This window comes from Nannospalax galili, unplaced genomic scaffold, assembly GCF_000622305.1.
Source record: "Nannospalax galili isolate Female #2095 unplaced genomic scaffold, S.galili_v1.0 scaffold1131, whole genome shotgun sequence".
Taxonomy (NCBI): domain Eukaryota; kingdom Metazoa; phylum Chordata; class Mammalia; order Rodentia; family Spalacidae; genus Nannospalax; species Nannospalax galili.
The window spans coordinates 847,955-861,423 of NW_008329039.1; positions in this window are offsets into that span (position 1 = coordinate 847,955).

Genomic DNA, 13,469 nt, shown 5'->3' on the forward strand with positions numbered 1-13,469 from the left:
TGTGTGTGTGTGTGTGTGTGTGTGTGCTTTTGCCTGCATGTATTTAGGTGTACCACATTCATGCAATGCCTGTTAGAGGCCAGTAGACCATATTAGATTGCCTGGAACTGGAATTAGAGATGATTGTTAGATGGGAACTGAACCAGATACCTCAGCAAAAGCAGCAAGTGCTCTTCACCACTGAACCATCATATTCCCCTTTTATTAACACAGAACTATGTTAAGGAAGTCTCAATAGTACCATTTATACTTAAAGAACGTAATTTGTAACAAATTCTAGAGTTTCTGAAGAAAATAGGATATATACTCACAGTTTCATAACTCCTTTATTAAATTGTCAGTCTTTCCAATTTTACTGTAATGGTGCTTATATATGATTTTTAAGCCACTCAAGTGTAAAATGAATCAACTTCTCACAGCAGATGCCCATCTGACTTTAGATGGTTATATCATGGACAGAGATTTCATCCTCACAAAATATTTTAGGTTATTTTGATTATCCCTAGTATTTTCAGGTTGGGAATTTGACTTGGGAACAAAGGAGTCTCTTTCATATGCATGTACTGGTTTCCTTTTGAAGTGTAAGAAACTGACAATACATAATTATTTATGATTTTTACTACCCAGTGGACAATGCTAATATTGTGGTACAAAAATTTCACTATAAATCATAAATGTAACTTTTCTTAAAGGCAAACATTCAGAGACAGATTAGAGACTATGTATGGTGGTGTCGTAAAATATATTTGCCTCAAGGCATTTCTTCTCCTCACCACCAAAAAAAACCAAAAAAACAAAAAAAAAACTTCCCCAACATTTTATGGATATGTGGGGACTGAATAAAATCGAAATATGTGTTGGTTACATTCTACTAAGTATTCTAGAACTATCACTTCTTGAATTGTACAAAGCATTCCTCAACATTACAGTTTTCTTCATATTCAGACTATGAAATAAATTCAATCATTATTCCTTATAATAAATTGGAGTATTGCGATGTTAAATGACTTGTCTAGGATCACATGGCCAGAAATAAGTCAAGTCAGGAGCCAGGCTTGATAGTAATGAAAGCTCTCAGGAGCCTCAGGTAGGAAGATCTTGAGTTCTAAAGCATACTGGAGTACATAGACAGACACTATCTCAATGCAAAACAAAATGAGGAGAAGGAATAGGAATAAACAAAGGAGATGGTAGTAGAGGAGAAGGAAGAGGAGGAGGAAGAGAAGGAAAAGGAGGAGACACCTGTTCCAGAACTTCAGGGAAGGTGGATGTTTCAAATTAAATGAAGCTATTTCAATGTTGATACATTAAAATAATATATAAAAATGTTATCTGTAAAATGTTGATTTCAAATTTGAGCCAATGCTTATTTGGAAGAAAAAAATGTATGTACTGAAAAATAAAAACCTAACTTTATGTAAAATTACACATGATAAAAATCAGTGTACCTCACTGTGCCACTTAATTATCTAGTTTCATTTTATTATTGATTATTACCTTCACTTAGTTGTCAGAGAATATATACTCAGTGTTATTGCAACGTTATGAAATTAAGTAAAAATTCACAACAAGGTGAGCAAGTACTGCATAATGTTTCATTAAGTTCCTTTGAGTAAGCCTGCTTTCTGAGATTATTGGCTGAAGCTCTGCATTGAAAATATCACAAATAGGTCAAGTTTATCAGCTGTGATAACAACATCTCTGATTATTTTCTCTTTTCTGTTCATATTACCACCTAATAAGAATTTTGATAGAGAAGATGTCATCTTACAAAGCTATCTCAGAATAAGCACAATTCCTATCAAAATTCTAATGCAGTTCTTCATAGAAATTGTAAAAAAAAAAATCACCACAAAATTCATATAGAAACAAGAAAGGTAAAGAACAGTCAAAACAAATCAGAACAGCAAGGACACTGCTATAGGTATCCCCATTCCTGAACTGAAGTTACACTACAGGGCCCTAGTAACAAACACAGCATGGTACTGGAATAAAAACAGACACCATGATCAATGGAATAGAAGTCAGGACCCACATAGAAGCCTCACTCATGCATCCACCTGATTTTTGACAAATTGACCAAAAACATACATTGGAAAAAAGACAGCATCTCCAACAAATGGTGTTGTTCAAATGAATAGTCACATTTAGAAGAATGAAATTAGAACCTATTTCTCACCCTGCACAACACTAAGCTCCAAAAAAAACCAAAGACCTCAACATAAGGTCATATACCCTGAATCTAATAGAAGAAATATCAGGAAATGTGATTGAACGTATTGGCAAAGGAAAGGAACTTCTGAGCAGGACCCCAATATTACAGGTTTTAAGAACAGCAATTAATATATGGGACCTCATGAAACTTAGGAAGCTTCTATATAGCAAAGTATACCATCATTTTAGTGATGAGGAAGCCCAAAGAATGAGAAAAAAATTTCACTAGCTATATATCTGAGGGTACCTAGAATGTATAAATAACTCAAAAATCAAGAAATCCAACCCAAATCAAAAAAGGGGCATGAAACTGAACAGAGAGTACTCAAGAGATAAAATACAAATATGTTAAATATCTTTAGCCAACTGGGAAATGCAAATTAGAACTATTTTGAGATTTCATCCAGCCCAATCAGGATTATTAAGATTTAAAAAAATGGTGACAAACGCTGGCATGACATGGGTATTGTAAAAGGAAATACTCACAGCTGGTGGGACTACAAACTCGTACACCTACTATGTAAATCAGTATGGAAGTTCCTCAGAAAGCTAGAAATGGATCAATGATATAATCCAGCTCTACCATTCTTGAGCATACACTCAAAGGAGTCTATATTCTCCCAAAAATATACCTGTTCATCCATGTTCATTGCTCTTCTCTTTACAATAACCGAAGAAAAACAAAATTATGTAGTTCTTAGGTAAATGAATGAGCTAGAAACAATCATCTTGAGAGAAATAACCCAGACCCCAAAAGATAAACATGGCACATTTTCTCTTATTTATGGATGGTAGCTTTGAATCTTGATATATGTATGGTTGCTTGGGAAAACAATAGAGGTCAGGAAACTAATAAGGGACTATATATGGTAAGGGTGCTTTCAGAGGAAGGGAAACAGAAATCAGTCATATAAGGGGAGTAATGGAACTCAAAGTGTTAAATGGGGTTGGAAATTGGAGGACAGTGGAGAGGAGGGTACAGAGGGAGGCATAATTTATGCTAAAGACCTTTTGAAAAAGCCTTATGGAAACATAGTACTATAGAAACTTCCTAAAATCTATACATACACACATAAAAATGTTGCCCTGTCACATAGTGACCATGTTCCTAGTAAATACCACAGGCTAGCAAATAAAATACCCAGTGCCAGGGATGGTTTGCTTTTGCAGTTGTTGGTCAGTAAGGTCCCATAGACACCCAAACATTAAAGGCTATTGCCAATGCTCTTGGTTAATGCTCCAGACCTTGATAGTAAGTTCCTATTGCTGAAGACACCAAATGTTTGAGTCATAGAATGTGGAGAAATCAGCAGTTACTGACCTGCACTCTTCATCCAAACTTCCTAATTTTTGTATTGTTGAAGATGCTATGCAACCTATCATAGGAGAAAAGTAATCCTCAGTTTCACTCACCTGGGAACCCTGTAAATTGCAGTAACAACCAGAATAACAAGACATGCCCATTGGTGCCATACTGGTATAAATGTCATGTGAGTAACCAAGAAACTTCTAATTATGTTTAATTCCCACCCCAAAATATGAGTCCCATAGCTGGCACCATCTCAGGGCCAAGGACCCGTGGCTAGATAAGTCATACACCTGAGGGCCTAAGCTATTATTATAATTCTGCTAAACAGGTGTAGTATTAAACTGACTCCTAATGGCTTATCTTTATACCCGTAGATAAATATATATCTATCAACCCTCATCAGGCTGACTTCCTTTTCTTCAGAAGGTTATGATTAACACGATCCAAAATGGTCAATATGAAGAGATTAAGATATTTAAGAATGCTCAGTCTTGAAATAAGTGTATCATAACCCCTCCTCCCACGGTTCAGAGGTCATTGTGGAAGAAAGGGTAAAAAGGTTGTAAGAGCTAGAGATGGTGGCTGACTACAAGGAAATAGTGTTTTCCAGACACACCAGTGTAGGTGTGCATATAAACTCTCAGCAGGTGTGACCACATGCACAAGACCTGCTTTCACACCAGACAAAATCCTAGCAAATGGAGCTGGGAGGCAGGCGAAATATATCCCACACCTAGCTGAGGTGCTACTGACAATATTAGCTACTGAGAAAGGAAGAGTCAGTTTTTTTTAAAGATGTGGCTCCTGGTAGATTGACCATGATCCAATAAATGGCCACACACTCAAGAGTATGTGTGCAATACAAATTAGATTCAGTGGATTTTTAAAAAGAAAGAGAGAGAGAGAATATAAATTTGGGTGGAAGAGAATGGAGGGGGAATCTGGGAGGGATTGCAAGAGTTGGAAAGAATATGATCAAAATACAGTGTATGAAATTCTCACGTCACTAACAAGAAAATGAAAATGAAAGTAAAAATAAAATAATAGCCAAGTGTGGTGGTGTACGCCTTTAATCTCAGCACTTGGGAGGCAGAAGCAGGGGATCTCTGTGAGTTCAAGGCCAGCCTGGTCTACATAGTGAGTTCCAGGACAGCTGGGGCTACAGGGAGACCCTGTCTGAAAAAGACCAAAATAATAAATAAATAAATACATAAATAAACAAATAAATAAATAGACAAAAAATACAATTGTGCATTTGTCTATTTTTTTCTTTTTATTGCTTTAGAATTTTCTTTTTGGTTACAGGAGACCAGTACAACTGTTTTATCATTCTTGCAAACATTTTTATCATTATGAAATGTCTGTTTTATCTCTTTAAATATCTTTAATTTCAGCTTTGTGTGGTGTTTCTATAACAATGGTACCTCACCTCCCACCTGTTAAGTTGATGTTTTACATATTTTCCCATTCTTTAATTGAACTCTTCTGCATCCTTTTATTTATAAGGTATATTTTTGCAAGTAGCATATGGTGCTTTTTTTTATTTAACCCAGCATTACAATTACATAGTTCTGAATAGACTATGCAATTGACTTAGACCTAAGTTAACCAGCAAATTATGACACCAAATGAAAACTTCTCTGTTTGTTTTCGTTTGACCGGCATGGCACAGCAGCTTCATGTGGAATGAACAGTTTCTGTTTTTGCTTTCTTTTGAATTCAACAAAATTTTATTTTCTGTTTTCCTATTATTTTTTATACTGTGTTGCAGTGACCACAATATGATTCCACTTCTATATTTTAATTCATTGCCAGATAATGTAATAAAATTTAAAAGTTTCAGCTACATCATATGAAATCAGTTTATTTTTATTGTTTTCTATACTTTAAGTGTACTTCTGTGTTAAATAGCACAAGATACGTTTTATATTTTGTATAACAATATTTGCACATTTATCCATATATTTGCTCTTTTTATAGCCTATTAGTTTTCGCAGATTCTATTTCTTATTTTTTTATTATTTCTACACACAGAATTCCATTTTACGGTATCATTTGTTAAGGTTCTGCTGGTACATGAAAACATTTGTTTTTCAGGAGAAAATGTCTTTGTTTTGTCTGACTATGGCTCATTTGATGCTAGAATTCCCTTTTCCTCCCCTAGTATATTGTAGAATTTGTTTTCAGTTTTAGATTATGATAATTGATACCATTACTATTGTTTGAAAATATGTTCCACAAGGTCTTTTCTATATATTGTATGTTTGAGAAATCATAGAATGTATGGATTGCTAAAAATAGGGTTGATTCATGTTTTTGTCTTATAGAGTACTGCAATTCATATAATTTAAATATAATGAAATAAAAACAGTATAAATGTGTATATGTACAACATATTACAATATTTCTCAGTTTTGTCTAATATCAGGCTTATTTGCAATCTCCTTAAATATTCTATAATTTCTTACATAGTGTCTATGTTTGACTTAGCTTTATTTCAGACAAATACATTATCTTCTGAAGAGTAATAAATGTGCATATATGTACCAAGGACATTGCTTTTTAGTAGAAGCATAAATTATATTTCTGTGAGTACATAAAAATGTATAGTTGCTTTTCTATGTTTTTCTCTTGTTTATATTAAGTGTGTAGTCTTTTTAGTCACTTTTCTGTTGCTGTGATAGAAACACTAACCAAAGCAATTTATAGAATGAAGAGTTTATTTGAGTATGGTTCCAGGGGAATTACAGTCCATCATGGCAGGGAGGCATGGTGGCTGGAGGTGGCTGGAGCAGGAGCAGCAGAAGCTAAGCTCTCACATCATCACCCAGGCACAGGAAGCAAGAGAGCAACTGGAGATCCTGGAAGGCTTTAGAAATCTCTAAGCCCATCCCCAGTTTCCTCCAGGATAGCCACACCTTCTAAAACCTCCCAAAACAGTGCCATCATCTTGGGACGAAACGTCCAAATACTTAGAGCCTATGGGGGACATTTTCATTCAAACCATCACAGTAATATAATGCTAAAAAAATTGTCCATTTATAATGAAAAGTGAGTCTTATTAATACAGTATCACTGTGTTTCATATACAATAAGAACTCAGAGTATTTGTTGAATAAACAAATGAAGATATGGTACTGATGAATGACTTTAATGTAAATTTTCTGACTCAATCCTCTTTCAAATTACATCCAAATGCATTGTTGGCATCTTACTTCCTGTAGTTATGCATATTAACACTCATTTCCTGTCATGCAAATCCCCCTAGTGTAATGATTTCATGAAATGCAGTTTGTACATGGTACTGATGATTGGCATGTAGTTCTGTCTCAAGAGTTTACAAGAGAATAAAGATTATTGTGGAGGAAGTAAGCACCCTGTGAGATAATAGTTACTGTAGTCTCTTATGCCAGCCTTTCACAAAGCATGTTCCTTGACCTGACATGTTTTATCTGTTTCACCATAAACGAGGATTAAATGACTTACAGATTTATCAGGAGATGCTGAAGAAAAGCAGTGAGCTGCTATTCTCAAAACCTCCTCCTTCTCCTTTCCTCCTTCCTCCTCCCCACCTAAAAATTAGATAACTGAGAGCTATTATAACAAAACATGAAAATAAATTACATCAGAGTGAGATGTCTTAAAGGAGTCCACCAGTAAACAGGAAGCATGGCCTACAACATTCTCAGATCCATAGGAGGAACTGAAGTTTTAAGTTTCCGCGTGTTTATACCTAACATTCTCAGGAGATTCATTTTGTATATGAATTCTATTACTTTTAAACTGTCCAACTTGCATGACTTTTTCCACTAGTTCCCTGAGTTAATTCATGTACCTTAGCATTTACCTCCTTCTGTCTGTATTGTCTCCTATTATTTTAGTAATTCTCAAATCATAAATTTGTCTTGATAAAAGAATTCATGAATTCTAATAAAAAAAAGTATTAGTTCTGGTATAAATATTCATGGATATAAGAAAATGTCTTTTCTTTCTTTTAAAAATTTATTTTTTAAATTTTTTAAAAATTTAATAACCACATGATTAGAAGAAGTATTTCATTACAGCTTTATCATATTCAATATCACATTCCAGAGCAAGGATACATCTCTTTCAAATTTGGTTGTAAATTTTTAGGTTCACAGTTAAATTAATACAGTCGTATAATATTGAACTCAGTATAAACCCTGTAAGACACAAGATTGAATGAGTTTTTACTCTTTAAAGAATACCTTCATTTCATTTTAAGATATGCCATTTCCTACATTTTAATGCTACTAACATATGTTTGCACATGTGTCTTTAATCTCTGTGTATCTGATTATAACTACTCACAGTCAGATATGCTTGGATCCTTAGTACCTGAGTATGGATGTAAAGTCATCAGGTAGATTTCACTGGTAATGTGTATTACCTCTACTATTTAACATGAAGTAATTTTTTAAAAAAAATTTAATAACTACATGATTAGAAGAAGCATTTCATTACAGATTTAGCATTCAGTAACACACTCCAGAACAAGAAGAGCACATCTCTTTCACAAGTGGCTGTAAGTTTCCAGGTTCACAGTTGAATTAATACAGTTATACAATGACCTATGAAGTCAAGTTTTCTTATTCAAATAGTCCTCAATGTGAGTTTACCCACTATAGACTGTTCAGACTGTCTAGCATTACTCACTTAAAGAGCAACTCTCCATCACCCAGTAGTGATCAGCTGCCAGTAGTTTCTCACCAAAGTTGTGTCTTCCTGCCTATTTCCACAGTTCTGTGTTTATTTTTGTCTGATTAATTTGCAAGGATCTTGTGAGATCTTTCTAAGCAATCCGTCTTCTGTTTTTCTCTTCATCTTCATCATTCTTTCTTTTCTTTCTTCTTTCATTTCATCCTTCCTTTCTTTCTTCAGTTCTTCCTCCCTCCCTTCCCCTCCTTCCTTCCTGCTTCCTTCTTTCCACCCTTCCTCTCTCTCTTTCTGAGTCTCTCTTTCTCTTTCTCCCTCTTTCTATATATTACTTTATACCCACAAAGATATTTAATCTTTTTTTTTAATTTGTTGTAGATTTGGACTGAAATTAATTTATAAGTACACTCAAAGGAAAAAAATGTCAACCACACTACAAATATTGTTGAAAAACAGAATAATTTAAACCTGTACAATCGCCATCCTTCGCTTCAGTTTCAAACTGATGTGAAAGTAAAGATATGAAAAGGACTTGTGGGATGAGAACCCTATTGAGAAAAATTCATAGACACACTAATTTTACATACTAAGTAGTACATTGTATATTGATGCCCTGCATGCACATTAACAAGCTAATTTGGCATAATATTTAAATGAAATAAGAGATCCCAACTCATTCATGATCAATAATAGTCACAGAATAGATATTCATTTTCTGTGTTCTGGCAGCACAGCACTCGACATAGACACAAAGGTATTGGACTAAATAATGGCTTTCCTCCAGGGAAGTATTTCAGAAAATTAAGAGCTTTATTTAATTACAGAATTTAACTAATTATAAAATTGTCATTTTAAAGTGTGCAATTTTTGAGATAAGATTAATAGTGTTTTGGAATTCATGAATCACACAAATTAATAGAATAAAGTTTAACCATGAGTACAGTATTCAAGGAAATATAAACAAAGTCAGCTAATAAAGAAAATAGTTAAATATCACAGAAACATATCATTTATTAAGATCAATCTTTGTTGATTACTCATTGCCAGTGTTTATGAATCTTGCTAATCTATCTTATTCTTAGACATTATAATTTACATATTTTATGTATCCCTTTCTCTGCATTATTGAGTATTATACAACAAAATGACAAGACAAAATCTGAAATATAGTTATTCATTTGGAAAAAGCTGTTTTAGTACTATCAGAGGCTATACACATATTGGAAAGTAGGAGCAAAGCAGTATTTAATAAGACAACCACAGAAATCATAAACCTAAAATAATTGAGTGGCATGAGTTTAACATATCCGGTCTTCCGGAATATGCCCAGTGATAACTTAATCCATCTTCGCAAAATTTCCTCTGTGTGCATCAACATAGAATTGGTTTCAATCTTCATGCACCTGTCTACACTAACTTTGTTTCTGAAGGTTAAGAAAATGTGTGGGTGTGGTATAAAAGTATGTATAATATGTTGAGAGAAATAAGCCAGGCAAAGAAAGTACATGATCTTCCTTACATGTGGAATCTAAAATAATCAGATTTTACAGAAGTACAGAGCAGAATTATGGTTATCAGATAATCTGTAGGTGGAGGTGTGGATGTAGAAAGGAGAGATATTAGTCCAAAGTTTATAAAAATTAAGTAGACTCTGTTCAAGGAATCTATTATATAATATAGCTGCTATACATAATGATAAAATGTGTATTTCAAAACTGATGGAAGATTTTTGAATATATATATATATACATATATTCACTTCGAATAAATGAAATAATTAAAGAACAAATGTTAACATTGAGAGTTAGAGTTAGGCTAACGGTGAAACTTTTGGGTAAATGCTTGTCTCAAATCTCTGCTGGTATACCAGCAGACTGGTATATTTCTCTCCAAATGCCCAGTTGTTTCACTCTCCATGTTGTGTGTTGTCTACTGTCACTCGTGGCTCAAAATTTTATTTTAAAAATTCAGAGATAAAATTCATAACTTTTGAAAATTCAAGACACTCTGAACAGATTGATAACTTATAAATTATGCATAGTAGATATGAGCATCAATATTTAATATATAAAGATAGCAAAATATGGAGAAAGCTATTTGAATGTTATCTTTCATACAAATTATCTTATAGAAACATACTTGGGATGCTTAAAGATGGTATTATGCCATCTTTTTATCCTGTCTGTTCCATCCTGCCTGAGACTAGAATCACCCCCCTTTATCTAGTTTCATAGATATCTGCCTATGAGATATTGAATATTCATTTAAGTTACAAAGTCAACTATCTTGGCATTCACAGTGCCTGTGTTCAAGTAATTTTTCTGCAATAATCGAAGGCTGTGATGATGGAAAGGCCTTTAACTCACTTCATCTTATCATGTTGGCTCATATCTACTATGCATAATTTATGTTAAACTTTACCTTATACATGTATCCATAGGTAAAAACATGGTATAGGTGGAATTTCGTACTATCCACAGTTTTAGACATTCACAGGTGGTCTTGAAAAATGTATCTATAGAAAAGGATAGAAGGAACAATTGCACCGTCATTTATTCTTTGTCTACCAATCAATCCAGAGAGCCTCAAAAGTTGGTCAAATTAGAAGGGAAGAGTAGGAAAAAGGTGTTATCAAAGGAGAAATAGGGAAAATAGGGGAAACTTTGACTGGGGATGGAATGGAGAGAGCTATACAGGGGGATAGAGGGGAAAGATAAAGAATACACAGGTCGTGGTGAAAAGTCAGAGGGAAATTTATTAGTTCAAAAGTCTAATACACATACTCTGTGTTTGTGTGTGTGTGTGTGTGTGTGTGTGTGTGTAGCTGAAGGCTATATAACTAAAAACACAAGGCCCGTCAAAGGAAACCTCCTTTCCGGTTGTTGGTCAGGGTAGTCCAAGAGATGCCAAAATAAAAAAGGTTATTGCCTCAGCCCTTGATTGCCTCCCAGAACTTGAAGGCAAGACCCTATTGCTAAAGACAGGACATACTTCAAACACAGGACTTGGAGAAACAGAGTTGGAACTGATCTGGAAACCTCCTCTCTGAAGACTAACTCTCATAGTATCAGAAGATACTGTGCAACCTTCTAAGGAAGAACACCAATTGGCGAACATCTGTAAAGCCTACGAATCACAACAATGGCCAGCACAGCAAATAATCTCTTATTGGTACAGAAGTGGCACTTTTATTTGGGGGGGTAATCCATATCTGTCTAATTGGACTTAAGGACCACTTATGGGGGGGTGAACTCATGTGTGATACTATAAACATAGCCAAATGCACATAACTGGAGAGGTCATAGACCTATAGAAAAACCAACTTTTGTCACATCCCTAAATCAATGTAATATTTTACTATATTCTAAATATGTGTTCTTACATTTACAGACAAGTATACCTCTCTTTGCTCATTAAAGAACATCAACGAAGCTTCTTTTTATAACAGGTAGTGAATATTATGAAGCTTTACAAACTGAAGAAACACAGGGAATAAGTGTCTGTGAGGTGTCCAGACCTAAATGACACATGTACAATGAAACCTCTTCACCTAAGGCTTAGGGAACGTAACAGAACAGGGCATGGAAAGAATATTAATATATTTCTCAACTCTCACCAGAGAAGCTTCCTTATGCAGCAGATGGTGATTACCCCAGAAAGCCAAAACTAGCCAAAGTGCAGAGAATAAGTGACCGCAGAGTGCTTATTCATGAATAAGACACTTATATCAAGGCTCTGCCCCCCAAGCCTCAAAAATCATCACAGAAGAGGAGGAAGAAAGAGTAAAAGTGCCAGGGGTGGTGGTGGATAACCACAAGGAAACAGAATTTTCCAAGCAGCTGGAAACTACTCATATGAATTCACATCTATCATGACAGCATGAACAAGACCCACATAAACTCAAGCCAGAAAAAAAAAAATCCCACCATAGAAATGGAGAAGTAGGTAAAAAGTCCCAACGTAAGCTGAGGAACTACTAGCAACCGTTAGATGATGGGAGAGGGAGAGTTGGTTTCCTTTAAGGATATAATGCTAGATAAGTTAGCCAGGCTCCTGTGGATGGACCAAAGAGCATTTGGAAACATAGATTTGCTCTACACACCTTAGTATATATGACCAGAGTATGTGATATTGGGCAGTGGTGCATTAAGAGGGGTAGGTGCAGATAGTGTAGAGGGCTTAAACATGATAAAATATATGAAATTCACAGAAATTCAATTTATACATTTTAAAGTATAAAAATTACTCAACTATTCCATTGTCAATTTATTGCTAAACATTGCTAGTAATTTTCAAACATATAGCTAATGCTTTGAAGATAAAAAAATTTAAAGAAAAAAATAACAAACTTCTTAAAGAACCCATGCAACCATATACAATTGTTTATTTTCAAAGTCACAGTTTGGGCAAAAAACAGTTCCTAATCAAACTAAGATCATATTTCAGATAAGAATATTTGATGATATGAGAGAATGAAGCTTTTCTAATTAGATATGCCTTCAAAATAGAACTAGGACACAGAACATATAAATAATGTGAATAATAGGTTAAACAGTAATACTTGATCAGTTACATTTTGAAAAAGCTGCATGTCATTCAATAAGTTAGCTATTCAGTTCTTAAAAATAATCTCATTTAATATAGAATATATGTGTGTGTCTTAAAAGATTGAAATTACCTTGCCAATTCACAATAACCTTTTGAGGGTCAGAACTCTCCACCTGCTTAAACTTCCTTTTACCTCAGAAAAATGAAGTCCAACATAGTCATTCCTTAGTGTTTCAGAAAAGCGATATAAAAATCTCTTGCTAAATAGTTGCACTACATAACTTCAGTTGTCAATTTGACATACCTGGGTTGCCACAACTGAGGAAACCTCAGTTGGGGAATTTCCTCCATTGGATTGGCCTGTGGCCATGTCTATGGGACATTTTCTTGATTATTGAGTGATGTGGGAGAATCCAGCCCATGGTGGGTGGTTCCACTCCTGGAAAGGTGCTCCTGTGTCTTATAAGAAAGCAAACTGAACACAGGCCAGCGGAGCAACCTAGTAAGCAGAAATCCTCCATGGTCTGTGCTCTAGGTTCCTGCCCTAGTGATGAACTGTGATCTGGGAGATGTAAGATAAAATAAACCTTCTTTTAGTTCTCAGGGTTGTTTTGGCTATCCGGGGTCTCTTGTTCTTCCATATGAATCTTAGGATAGATTTTTCCAATTCTGTGAAAAATGTCATGGGGATTTTGATTGGCATTGCATTGAATCTATATAT